At 39.5% G+C, this 14,614-nt stretch overlaps 1 protein-coding gene across 1 annotated transcript in view; it reads left to right on the forward strand.

Annotated features, from left to right (window-relative positions):
- LOC135320670 (actin-related protein 3B-like) overlaps window positions 1-14,614 on the forward strand; it is an 876,522-nt gene that overhangs the window by 19,583 nt on the left and 842,325 nt on the right. The window contains exons 8-9 of the transcript XR_010379927.1: window positions 272-445; window positions 7,246-7,358. The gene's annotated coding sequence lies outside the window, so the exon portion shown is untranslated. The remainder of the gene's footprint in view (window positions 1-271; window positions 446-7,245; window positions 7,359-14,614) is intronic.

Consider the following 14,614-nt stretch of genomic DNA (forward strand, 5'->3'; position numbering starts at 1 on the left):
TGATAGGCACCGTCAGACATCATCTCAGATAGTAGGCAGCAACATGTGACTCAGTGAGGCTGGGACTAATAGCAGAGCTGGAAAGAAAGCAGAGTACGTGGCCAGAGCATAGCTGTTAGACATCACTGAGCCCAGTAAGTGTCCCTTGGAGCTGTGGCATTGGGCAGGACTGATGTCGGGGGTTTGTGGTGCTGGAGTTACTGGGTGTTTGCCGGAGGGCAGACTGGGTGGCCGCTAATGCCTGGTGACATCTCTGTGTGTGTGTCTGCAGGAGAAGTACTGTCACATTTGCCCTAATATAGTCAAGAAGTTTGCCAAGTATGACGTGGATCAGCGGAAGTGGATCAAACAGCAAACAGGGAACAATGCCATCAGCCAGAAGAAATTCATTATCGATGTTGGCTAGGAAAGTTTCCCAGGCTCTGAAATTTTCTTTCACCCAGAGGTAAGACGTTTGCTTTCTGAGTGTGCAGAGAATGACGTGTTTGGAGCAATGCTGTCACCTCATGTGTGCAAGAGTGGCTCCCCGTTGGGCTCCCAAGTGAGGTGGCCACCTTTCAGGGAGGACCTTGGGAGTGTAGGCTGCAGCTTCAGTGGCTGCTCTGGCTCCTGCATGGTCCACGCACTTGACTGGGTGTTTCATCATGCTCCTCTTTGGGTCTGGCTATCTGTTAAACAGTTAATGGTTGGTTAAACCAAGAGTGGTTAGGAAGAAGCTTTAAGAGCAATAGAAGAGAATGGATTTGAAATTCATCTCCTACTGATATGAAAACTAGTTAATCTCGAGGATTGATTGGAATTTGCCTCTGTATAAGAGTACGATAGCGTACATATAACCTTCCCATCACACATGACGATCCATCCCCAGTCCAACATTTAACCCAGTACAGCTGGTCCTGCTGTGTTCCCTGCTGCAAGTTAGATAAAGCTTCTGTCTGAGGACAGCCTTGGAAAGAAGAATTAAAGATATCATCAGTTTAGCAAGTAGTCACAAAGAATTATTACTGCGTTTGTAAAAGCAGTAACTAAGAGGCAATATTTTAAGGTTTAAGTAAAATGGACTTTATTTGTATTTTGGTATATTTTTCTGCCTCATTCAGTTTACATTTAATAGGTAAATACAAACCACTGCCTGTTCTTCGATGTGTATGACTGTTCAGGGAAATGGCACACAATGTATGTCTGACAGTACCCGATATCACGGCACTCATTCGCTCGTGATAGTCTTCAGTTAAAATAGACATAAACCAGCAAAGTCCAGTGAACAGCTGCATGGCGCCTTCTTCTTCCCTCGAGCACATTGACACTTTTCATGATTTTTAAAGCGTTTTTAAGAATTTTGTAATTGAATTACTTATACTTTAGCTTATTTCACTTATGGAATTGAATGTAAGATTTTTTAGTTAATAACATGGTTATTACCATATTGATTGTTTCACTTAGAAGCCACCACCATTCCCCATTCCCAGTCTTCTAGCTCAGATTTACAGTGTGAGTCACTGACTAGGTTTTTTCTTATATCCTGGCTAACTTTTTCATGACATTAGTGTCTATACATCACATGCTCATTATCTACAATATTTTTCATTACATGCCACATACACTGAGCTCTTGCTTTTTACAATCTCATATAAAGTTTGAGTCACTGTGTATTCTAACGCAGGGCTGGTCTGTCCTTGTTACTGTTTGATTTCTTTTCCCTCTCTAAACCCACACATTTCATCTCTTGAAGGGACATGTCACCATCACTCCATGCACAGAGTCACTTGGATTAATTTGACACATTCATTCCAATGTGATGGTTTAAAAGGCATAGTGAATTCTGTATTTGTTAAAGTTACATTTTAAAAAAGTTTGTTGAGAGAAATGTGTATTGTTTCTTTTATATCTGTACAAAATTCTGTTCACCAACCTGGATTTTATGCAATCCATCTCAGATGTTGTTGACAAAGTAACACAGAACTGTCCCATTGATGTCCACCATCTGCTATATAAGGTATAAGCTGCTTGGGTAACATGCTTGGATTTCATTCTGAAATTAAAGGCCCAGCATTCTGAGAATAATAGACCCTTACCATCAGTCTGCAGATAGTCCTATTTGACTTCTGTTTTATAGGATTTGTTAAGGGCCTGATTCCTGGTAAAATATTTTTCTTGGAGTGAGGGTGACTTAAATGCTTGGCAATATAACTCAGTTAGCCAGAAGTATTTGATTTAAATATTCTAGTATCTCTTATTCTTATCTGCCCAGCTGTATTTTTAAATTGGACAATTTTAACCCTCCATGTTGACTGAAAGATCAAGGGGGTCCTTCCCCTCTTGCTTTCTGTGAGTTTGCTGGTCTTGCTTCATGAGTATTTAGATTAGTGCCAGATGTGTTGTTGTCAGAGAGAAGGAGGAATCTGAAATGAACAATCAGAAAATGCTCATGTAATGTTTCTCCAAAATTCTTTGAGTGCAGGGAATTTTGAAACTTGAAAGGAGAAAAAGGCAGTTCATGTAACTGTAGGATGAAGGAAGTGTTGCTGAAAGCCAGAGGGAAGGGGCAGAAAGTGGCAGTCAGCTGGCCCTGCTTCCCTGCCTGCTCACCTCTGTCTGCACATCCTGCTCTTCCCCCAAGACCACATCTTCCCTTCACAGATACAGGGGCCTGCACCTTAGGGGGGAGAGGACCAGCCTCAGTAGGGAGGGCTTAATACAGTTTATTTCATCTGGACAGTAGAATACTATTCAGCCTTTAAAAAGAATGAGGTAAAGCAATGTAAATTCAAATGAAAAGATGTCTACAGTATATATTGTCAAATGAAAAAGCAAGTTGTAAAATTTACACATAGTATTAATTCATTTTATTTAAAATATACTTTATGTATATATATATATAAGAAAAGGTATTGAATGATATGTGTTAAACTCCTTAAAGGAAATAAAATATATCTGGGCAAGAGATGGATAACTCTTACTTTCTACTCTTTGTGTTTTAAAATTATTTGAAATTTTATGGTTAATAAATGTTATTTTTATTATTGGAAAACATTTTCTATATAGACAAATTTGATGGGTAAAAGCAAATAATAATTTGGTTTTTATTGGTATATAACCTTAATTAAACACATCTCACTTCCAGTAAATGTGCAAGGAAGGGAAAGCAAAGGCAGATGAGAGTATTAAGTTTAGTGCAGTATGTGGCTTGTTCTCCCTATTTCTTAAATCTCACATAACATCAGCTGTGTCTTCCTGTCCATGAAAGCAAGGAACAAGTGTGCACTATCTAGTCCTCATTTCATCATGGTGGAGATGGAACTTCTGCCAGCAGTAAGGATTGCTCATGCTGGGGTTGAGTTTTCTCATTTGATCATTTAGGTTGCTTTCAATAGATTTACAGGATTATTGAAGTAGAGCTGGCCTTCTAGCCTGAGTACCTTATTTAACAGATGATGACACTGAGCCCTACAGATAGGAAAAGGAGGCAAAACTGGAGGGACCTGGGTCACATGGGGCAAACTGGTCTTTGACGTTTTTCTAATTGAGGTAGGGTTGATGTACAATATTATATAAGTTCCAGGTTGCAGTTTTTAAAGGTTATACTCCATTTATAGTTATTATAAGATATCAGCTATATTCCCTGTGCTGTATAACATATCCTTGTAGCTTATTTATTGTATAAGTAGTAGTTTGTACCTCTTAATTCCCTATCCCAGTCTTGCCCTCCCCTCTTCCATGTCTCCATGGATACCCATTAGTTTGTTCTCCATACCTGTGAGTCTGTTTTTTGTTGTTGTTGTTGTTGTTGTTATGTTCACTAGTTTTCTTTTTCAGAGTTCATATATAAGTGATATTCTACAGTATTTGTTTTTTCTGTCTGACTTATTTCACTCAGCATAATACTCCCCAAGTCCATCTATATTGTTGCAGATGGCAACATCTCATTCTTTTTTATGGCTCAGTAATATTCCATTTTATATATACCACAACTTCTTTATCCAGTCATCTGTTGATGGACACTTAGTTTGCTTCCATATCTTGGCAATTGTAAATAAGGTTACCATGAACATTGGGGTTCATATATATTTTTAGGTTAATGTTTTCATTTTCTTTGGATGAATACCCAGAAGTGGAATTGCTAGATCATATATTAGTTCTATTTTTAGTTTTTTGAGAAGCCACCATCCTGTTTTCCATTGTGGTTGTAACAGTTTGCATTTCTATTGTTCCTTCTTTTCCTAGTTTGGGTGTATAAATTATACTGACTAAACCCAGAGTGAACTAGTTGCTCACAGTGTCTCTCAATGTGACTACACATTGAATCAAGTGGGAAGCTTTTCAAATCAGGATGCCTGGGCCAATTATATCAGAATCTCTGGGTGGGGGTTTGTGATTTTGGGGGACTCAGCTCCTGAGGAGACTGATGCACATGGACAGCCAGGGCTGAAACCTGGCTTCAAGCAGCACATGCTGCCTGCAATGACTTGACCTCCTGGATAAATCACAGGCCTCCAGGACTCAGCTCTCACACACTAGTCTCTGTATAAACTATACACCAACAGTGTATATGGGTTCAATTTTCTCCACATTGTTGCTGAATGTTTGTGGTTTTGTGGTCTTTTTGATGATAGCCATCCTGGTAGACACGAGGTAATATCTCACTGTGGTTTTAATTTGCATTTCTCTGATGATTAACAACACTGAATGTCTTTTCACTGCCTGTTTTCTTGGCTCAGTGGCAGGAACTATAGGTCGATTTTCTTTTGATGAAGCAAGTAGAAGGAGGCTTGCTTTAGGTCCTGCTGACAACACCTGAGATCTTCTTGGTCACTGAGTGAACACCTAACTCAGGCTCATTGACAAGAAAAAGGTGGTGGAGAATATAAAATGTGACTTTGAAAATTCAGACATTTTAGAAGATTAAAACTTTTTTTAAGAAGTAGTCATAATCTAATTTTTATTTCAGTCTGTTCTGTAGATAAGGGTGTTCACATGCTGCCTTTTTTTAATTTATTTTTTGTTCAGTTTCCAAGTGTGTTGGAGGTTGGGTCTGGGAATGGTTCTTCTTTTTCATTTTATTATAGCTCTCTATCTTTATGGGTTAAAGATTGTCAGTTATCTGTTGTAGACTTGAAGGGCTTTTTTTAAGTGGAAGATTTCCTATGTTGGCTGCACACATTTCCATGATATTGCTGTGAGATCTGTTTTTGGTATGGTGAGGTGCCATGTCATTCTTGTGAGTGCATTGCCTGTTATTTCTATGATTGCCAATGTGGTTTTTGTTGTGGTGAACACAATCTACTTTTGTTGTTTAACAGAGCCTCATTTTGATTAGGTGTTTATCACAGATTGGAGAGTGGCTAGGGCTTCTCCTTTTATTGGAATTGAGACTTCCAAACCATTTCTGGGGTGCAGGCTGTGGTATGTGGTGTTGGAATGTTTCCAATACACACTCATAACAGTTCCTTTGCCCTTTCTATTGCCATGGGAATGTCCAAGTTCTACACAGAAACACCAGTGGAAACAAATCTAAAGATGTCATGCACTAGGGCCTCCTGTAATGATCCTTCAGTCCCCCAGCTGGGTCCTCAGTGCAGTATCAGGTCAGTGCCATCCCTATTGTCACATTTTCATGCAGTAGACAAGGCTGATGGAAAGGCTTCAACTTCCCCTTCTGTGCACCCAGATCTCTGCTCTTGGCTCTCTCTTCCTTGTGGCATGGGACCACCAAGACAACCACAGAGCATATCCACACCCTCTGCCTTGGACCCAATAAAAATCACAGTTGTGCCTATGAAATATGCAGGTTCTTTGGCCATGGATTCTGATTTCAACCCGAACTTCCCCTGGGTCTCTCAGACCAAAATTATGATGATTCTGATAGAACCGTGCTTCTCTTCTATTGCAAAAATGCCAAATTGGGCCCTGGACCTGCAGAGATAGTGAATATGTCCATGAGATACCTAGATAATCCACACCATGTGCATCAGCAATGTTGCTTTTTGAATTCAGGTCCCAGGCAGTTCTGTTCCATAGACACTACCAATCACAGAAAACAACACACTCCAACCCCATGAGACTCAGTCTGTGCCATCAGCCTCAGCTCTCTCCCTCAGCTTCAGCAGACTTTTCTAGCTCAGCATCAACAGCTCAAGACAAGGTCTGGGGATTGACTACAGGGACATTTTGTGCTGGTTTCTTTCATTTCTGTCAGCCAGGCATCTGCTGTGCACTCCTCTCACCCTCATTGGATCTCCTTCAATCCCAACTGATCTCTCTGTGTGTGTCCCAGTAAAAGAGTGTTTTCCCCTTTTTGGCTCCCTCACCAAAAGTCAGGTCCTGCACTGATTTCCTTTTCTACTTTTCTTTTTCCTCCTTCCCAATTTTGTGAGGACCTTTTCTGTCTCTTGAAGTAAGAGACAGAAAAGGTGAAATTGATGTTCAACCAATGTCCAGCAGGTGTCCTGAGCCAAGGGGTGGGTGTACATGGATGAGAGTGAGCTAAGAATGCACTTGTAATCAAGAAAATATATCAAACACAAGAATGTTATATGGGGATTAAATTTTATAGGAGAAGAGGAATGAAATGAGTTCTGCAAGGGAAAGAACTATGTAAAATTCCTGGCTTTTCTAGAACAGTTTGTTTATAATGTGTGTTTTTTTTTTATATGGATGACATGGTAGATACAAAATCACTTTGGTATTTAATTTAGCTTCCATTGTGTACATTAAAAAGAGTGGTTTTTGTAAATCAATATTTATAATGTAAGAAGCACCATCTTTTATAATGATTTAAAGTCAAGATAAAATTTTTACATATTATCTTTTTAAATGGATGAGGAAAGGTCACAGTGTTTCAAAATCCTTTAAGAGGGTAGTGGATGAAAAAACATTCAGGCACTATGTTCTAAACTGCCTGGAAGCTGAGAACCTGTGCTGACCATTTAACATTTTGACCCAGTGAAATGATAAAGCCAGAGTCATTTCAGAAATGTCCAAAAGCTATTTCAAGCATCCCCTGCAATTGGCCACATCCAGAACTCTGAACACAGTAAATGTTCAGTTAACACTAGCTCATTGACAAAATATTTTGGCCATTCAACTGATATCTATTAACAGCATAAATACAATATCCCTTCTTCCTAACTCTAACCTTCAAGGAGATCTTTCAATTTTTCAAATATCAGTCAAAAGTATGTTATTGAATGAAGCCCTCTACTAGATAATAAGTACACTGAATTTGGTTGTTTTGTTCTTTTCCAGATACTGATTAACATGCCAAGTATAATGCCTGGCCCAGGAAACTCAGGAGATGAATCAAATAACTTGACCATGAAGGAGCACTGAGGAGGAGGCAGAGATGATCTCTGGCATGGGTATTATAATAGGCATACTACAAGGCTCAGAGGCATTGCAGAGGAAGAAATGAGGAGCTCTTGGAAGTGGTGGGCAGAGGGCAAGTGTTTGGAATGTTCTTTAAGAATAGGTACACTTGAACTGACTCTTAAAAGATGGGCAGGTGTTTGACAAGTCAATGTGAACACCACAGATAGAGGGGAGTGAAGCCACCTGGAATTCTTCCTCTCTGCACTGCAAACAGTTTGGGATGGTTGGTGCATATGGCACGTGACTGTGCACATTCTGTCCATGTTGTGTGCACTGATGATTTAGAAATGACAGAAGGGCAAGTGGTGAAGCTGGAGAGTTGCAGAAGCACACAGAGGAAGACTGCCTTACATGGTTCTTCAAGGTATTTGTACATGATCCTGTGGCAAAGCAAGTCATTACATGATTATTAAACTAAGCAGTATTGGTGTGGAATTTGCCTTCCACAACAATTATTTTCCTGCAGTGTGGATGACAAATTTGGGAGGTGGAAGAGGGGAAAGAATACAAACTGAACTGCTGGTTGGAAGACAATTATCAGTGGTCCTGGAAAGACTCAAGGCAATCAAGGAGCTGTGAAGGAAGGGTGCTGAAGGGAGGGACCTTAAGGATATGGCCTCTGGACAAACTGATTACTATTGTTTAAGGAGTAGTTTAGTGGGGAGCAAAGCAAAGACAAGCACAAAATGTGTTCTAAGACTTTTGGGGTTATGTAATTGGGTAAATGGTATTGATATTTGCAATATATATATATATATATATATATATATATATATATATATATATATATATATATATGGAATCAAAAAATTAGTCACAAGTTTCTGGGAGAGAAAGTATCTTCGGCACCCTAACTCCAGGTCCCCAGTTTTTCTATGAGGCAGGAAGCACAGGTGATGTTATCCCTATTTTATGTCCAAAGGGGTAAACTTTTTGCCTACTATCACATGCAGCAGGTTGGGAAGTTTACTCTCTACCAAGCTTAAGAACAGGTAAACAAAGGAGACAAGAACCATGCTTTCACAGAACTTATATTCTTGTGTTTGTGTTGGGGGGAACAGAATATGAACAAGTCAGCATGCAATGAACCCAGGTCTGAAGGACTATGATGGTAGCAGGCAGTGGTACTTTATCTAGATATTAGGGAAAGTATCCCTGAGGTCACTCTGGAGCTGACCTTCCATTGAGAAGGAAGCAGTCATTCAGATTCTTAGGGGAAGAATTTTCTAGGCAGAGAACAGCAATTGAGAAGTCCCTGAGGTCGAAACAAGTTTGCTGCACCCTGAGGGAGGAATTCCAATTACAGAGCAATTGAAGAGCTGGGGAAATTCCTAGTTCCAATGGCATTCCTGGGAAGGTGAAAGTGAAAGGCTTGTGACGCCTTAGGGTAAATACCTAGCACAAATACTCTTGGGGAGGGCTGGGAACCTGCCCACCGTGCACAACACTATGCCTCTAGAAACTGCATCATGACTCACAAATGCTTTTGGAAGACAAGCCCTTGCTCAGTTGCCTATATTGGTACCTCATTTAACTAAAACTCATTTAGGTTTGCCTACAGAGATGAACTTAAAAATCTTTAGATGAATGGAATTCATCTTAAATTTATCAGCTCAGAACAAGAAACCACCTACAGTCCGATGGCAGGCAGCTCTTCCCCCGAGGCTCAGTCATGCCCTAACATGTTACATGGGAACAGAGCCTCCCAGCCAACTTCCAAACCCCTAAAAGAGACCAGAGAGGCAACATTTTCCCCAAAGGATGCCCCGTTAGCTCAGCTGGACAGGACAAGGAGAAATGGTACCCCACTGCCAAGGTGCCAAGATGGGTTCTTGTCTATGTGAACCTGGAATGCCTTGGAGAGATGGGACATTGGGGCTGCCTGCTGGCTCTGAGATGGGCCATCCCAAGCACAGTCCTGCCTGCTCTCTGGAACACACTGCTCACACCTCTCATCCTGTGGTCATCCTCCACTGCTACTTTGTGGGCTACCTATTCTTCTGCCAACAGTGTTTCTTATGCCACCCCATTCAGCCAAATGGCTTCAAATTCAAATTCTCACTACAGGTAATGCAGATCAACACTCTGACCCTCTCTGAAAAGATCCTACTTTACAGCCAATTTTATCAGATATCTCTGCTTGGTGTATCAAAAAAAAAAGTATATGAATTTAATATTTATCAATATAGCATGAATACATTATGAAATAATTAGATTATTCCTAAGTTATGTAGCCCCTTTCAGAGTATAAAATTGAGAAGTTATATATCACGGGCACTTATTTTAAATACAGCCCCAAACCATGAAATGCATTCTTTGGAGTGGTGCTGGAGACTGTGGCATGTTTTGGTCCATGCCAAGGGTAGATTCACCTTGTGTCTGAGCTCATTTCAAACCATATGCTCATAACATCTCTTTACTTCAACTGACTGGTCAATTTTTTGTTCCTAAAATCACCATTCAACCTTGGATCATAAGATGTTCACACATACTTTCACAGCACCGGTATGTCTCCTTCTTAACAACTTTAATAATGGCAATTTTTCATTTATTTTCAGTGATTGATTCACCTGTCTCCCTCAGTAACTGCGACTTCCACAGCAACAGGGACCATGTGCATTTCTGCTTACCAATATGTCCCCAGAAACTAGCACAGCTTCTGGGACACAGTAGGGGCTTAACAACTAGCCACTGGGGGAAAGATGCTATGAAATATGCTCATTGGTGGAAATGTTTCTGCTTCTAAGAGTGGATCTGCCAAAAATCATTCAAATCAAGGCTAAATAAGGTTAAGGCTCAGCTATGCTGTTTTTTTCTTTAAAAAAAATACAAGAAAGACTTTGCTGCTATTTGGGTTTAAACTGATTTTGGAGACAATTATCAAAAGGTTTGACTAACAATTTAACAACACTCATTTGTATATGTATGGAGATGACCAATTTTAAAACTTTTTTTTTTTTTAATGGAATAAGAGTTCATTTTCAAAAAGGTTCACCCAGATTAGGCCAAATTTAAAAAGATAAGAAAAACTACCACTTACTTTGTCAGGCGCTCTCTCTCTATTATTTTCATTTAATCCTCATATCTGAATCTTACCCCAGGTCACAGATGAGGAAATGGAGGGAGCAAGAGGCTGGGGTTAGACACTGACTAAGTGGCAGAGCCAGGATTCACATCTAGGTCTATTTGATTCCAAGAGCTATGTCTTAAATCTAAGCCAAACTTTAAGCTAAAAAATTAATGCTGACATTGAATAATAATGTATTTGTTGCTCCCTCTTATGAAAAGGTACAAGACTACAGCTTAGTACCATCAACTGGGGCAAGTATTTAAAATAGAATTTGGATGCCAATGATGGGGTATCAGGGAAATGAGAAAATTCACAAAAAAGGAATAAGGAGGGATATTAACTAACATTAACCGAAAGCTTGTTTTATGCTAGATACTGTATTAGATGCTTTCATAGTAACATTTATTTTAATACTAAGACTCCTGTGAGATGGGTAATAACAGTCAAGAAAAAAGTGGTATAGAGTAACTGGTATTTGGCTACTCCAATGCTCCTTTCCCCCTTTCTTTCTAAGGATGTGAACCACCCACATTTCAGCTGAGTATTGTCTGGAATAAGGACAATATTCCCCAGTCTCTATTCCAGCTTAGTGAGGTCACAATACTAAATTCTGGTCAATGAAATGTAACAGGAAATGTATGACAGCCTCTGGGAAATTTCCTTAAGAGATCATAGATGCTTGCCTTCCTCTGTCTCCTTCCCTTCCTTCCTTCCTCCTTTCTACATTGCATGTGATGGATAAAGCTCCAACTAGGGCTATGAGTTTGAGGACCTCATCTGATGTTTAGCAAACCTAAAAAGTGGAACCAGCCTAAGCCTCAGGAGATTTGTGAAATCATAATACCATTTCTGGATTGTCTCTCTAGAAATTTTTTTAATGTGAAAGAGAAACAAACATCACTTTGTTTATGCCACTGTTCTTTGCAGTCTCTGTAACTGGCAGCTAATTTTAACTAATCCAGAAACTTATCCAAAGTGATCATGTAAGGTTCAAACCCAGGCCCACCAGTCTGCAAAGTCCACCCTCTTAGGCAGAAGCCTGAAGAACTCCTGATTATAATCTGCAAAAGATTGGTGGTGGGGGAAGAGTGTGTGTGTGTGTGTAAAACTGCTGACAAGAATTTGACAGAAGGAAAGAAGAAAAGATCGAATATGCTCGCAATTCTGCATACCTAAGAGACAATCAAAGGGAATATGCTACTGGACAGTAAAGAATATAGTCTCCATCAGAGGTGGACAGAGAAAGATCTGTCACCTGCATGGATCTGGAAAGAGAAAGGAAAGAGAAGCTGTGTCTCTGAAAGATGCTGCTGTATTTTATTTCCCATCTATATTTCATAAATTTCCTATATACATTTATTATTCTGTTCATAGAAAATTCTAAAAGACTCAGTCACTATTTCCACAGCCAAATTTGTCAAAGTGTAAAATTGTGTTTAGAAGTCTCATCATAAATATTAAGCACTCATTCTGTGCCCATCAGTATGCTAGATATCAAGAACAATATCAAAAAGCATCAATATTGGTTTCTGACCTCAAGCAGCTCAGAACTTAGGTGAACACATAGAAAACAACCAAGTACTACTTACATGAAGAGATGGATCAGTGCAGGTGATAATAATCAGAAAGAGACTCATGAAAGAGAAGTAAAATTTAGAAAGACCTAAATTCTATATGTTTGCGTTATCTGCCCCAAATATTGTCTTAAAATGACCAATCCACCCTCAGGGCTCAGTCAATCTCTTTCTGGTAACCTGAGAAAATCCAGAAGAAAATGACATAGAAATACTCTGTTTTCTACAGCATCAAATTGGTTTGGGGACATATCTAGTGGTAGGCTCCTCACATTCATATGATAAAGGAGATGACTGTGAGCAGCAATGTGGCCGGTTCCTCTGCCCAATGGCACAAGCAGAGTCACAAGTAACAGAAATGAAAGGATCACTACAAATTGTGTTATTGAACTGCATGACCTACATGGAGCAATCAACTCACTCCTAGGTTTGGCAGGGCCTTTCTGAGTTGATTCCCTGAAAAACAAAACAAAACAATAAAACCCAAACCAAACCAAAAAATAAAAAAAAAAAATTAAAAAAACAGAGACTCTGAGTGTCATCATCTCTGCTCCATGTGGCTGCCTTGATAAGAGTTCAGATTTCTCTGTGTCAAGAGAAAATTTTTATGATTAATGGAAGACAGAATATTATCAAGTATTAACAGTTATTTTCCAATTCTGTATTATAAAATTATTTCTGATAATGGAAAATTCTCTATTTCTTTCAATTAATTAAAACATTTAAATTCTACAGTGTATAAAAGAAAGCACTGGAGTTCTGGAGAGGTGAGGCAGAATACGAAGGTAAACAGGAATCATTATTCCTTTTCTCAGAGGTATGTAATCTACAGGGGAAGCATGCAGCACCTGAAAGGGGAGGAGAGGTTGGTGGGCCATGCAGGGTTGAAGGAGGAGCATAGGAACATGGGTCTGGGAAAGTTTGGCTAGCTTTACAGTGCTTAATTGAAATACTACTTTGCAATATTTTCTCAACACCAGGGTTCAAGTTTGTTAGTCCTACTGAGACATCAGGTCAGAAGAAAAGAACAAAAGTGAGAAGGCATTCATGGCTTTGCATTCTCAGAAAGTCATCCTGCTGGTTCAACTGTGTATGATTGAGCATATTGTCATTGATGAAGAATTTTTATTTATTTTTGATCAAAGACTTCACCATGTTTTCCTGAACTTTTCAATCTCCTGGTTGCAGAGTTTTAACATGAGCTCTCCTCGGGCCTGGGAGAAATTCTGAGAATGACCCCTGAGAATGAGCTCAGTGGTGAGAAGTCCAAGGACAGGATGAGGTCGACATTGCAAGTGTTTTTGGAATAAGGTAGCTTGACTAGAAACTGTAATTGTGCAAGGCCAGCTGTGCACTTCTGTGTGAGCTGATCCCTTATCATGGTCCCAGTCTTAAATATTCATGACCAATTACTCTGTGTTCTCAGCCCACTATGCTGATTGACCCTCTGCCTTAACTATATGACATCCCTTCCTTTTATGACAAGTGTTAGGAAGGTGATCTTCCAGGCTCTCCTTCAAGGGAAAAACACGATTTCCTGCAGCAGGATATCCGCCATCTCCAGCTAATCTGTCTTCTTGGAAGATGTCCAAATATTTCTTTGAAAGTTTCCCATGCATCCCATTTAAAGAATATGTACTGTCATCTGGGTCCCATATTGGAATCTGCCACACAGGAGCCAGCCAGTTATTGACTATTGTCTCTTTCCCATCCATAAAATGAAGACTTCTAAGAAAATATTTGCAAGTGAAGCCAGGCTGAAAGCTTAGAATTAAAGCAGAGTTAGTGCTCCTTAGCTCCTGTGAAGTGATATAAAAAAAGCCCTGATGGGTTCTGCTAGTGACTGAGAGAGTGCTTGCTGGGATCCCTGTAAGAATTCAATCTGTGTTCCCCGGACCATGTTGAAATCTGGGCAAAAGTTTTCCTGATACTGTGAAAACAGCTGGTTTCTGAGGTTCCTCATATTCAACTTTTTCATTTCTTTGATTTGAAGTAACCCAGGTCTAATACCAGCTAGGCCTTGATTCCATGCCCTCCCATCTTTTTTTCCTCAATGACTGTGTGTGTATGTATTTGTGCATATGTGTTTCTTGGCCTAATATTAGGCTATCTGTTAATTGTAATACACATTTATACTGAACTTCAATTCTAACCTTAACTGATTCTCTAAGACTAGGACATAATATGTATGCACATGTATGTGTGTGTGTGTGTGTGTGTATGTATGTATATATACACACATATATATAGTTTGTTAAGAATTTTTAAGAATCAATATAAATTGTAAAAGAACAAGATTCAGAACATTTTATTAATAGAGAAAAAGAGATATGAGTCAGAAAGTGTATGAGAATTGGTATCTTGGCTTCTGCTTGTGGCTCTTCTGGCAGTGAGATCTGGGGCAAGCCACTAACAGTCTAGGCAGGAGTTTCTGTTTTCTATGTGTTTAATGTAACTATCCTGGACTATACCAGAAAAGAAGATAGGAATATTTCATGTTCCAGATATCTCAGACTTCGTTTCATCTTACCACTCATTTATCATCCAACAAATATTTATTCTATGCCTACTGTGTGCAAAACACTGGACTGGTTTCTGAGGA

The sequence above is a fragment of the Camelus dromedarius genome, unplaced genomic scaffold, assembly GCF_036321535.1.
Source record: "Camelus dromedarius isolate mCamDro1 unplaced genomic scaffold, mCamDro1.pat HAP1_SCAFFOLD_114, whole genome shotgun sequence".
Taxonomy (NCBI): domain Eukaryota; kingdom Metazoa; phylum Chordata; class Mammalia; order Artiodactyla; family Camelidae; genus Camelus; species Camelus dromedarius.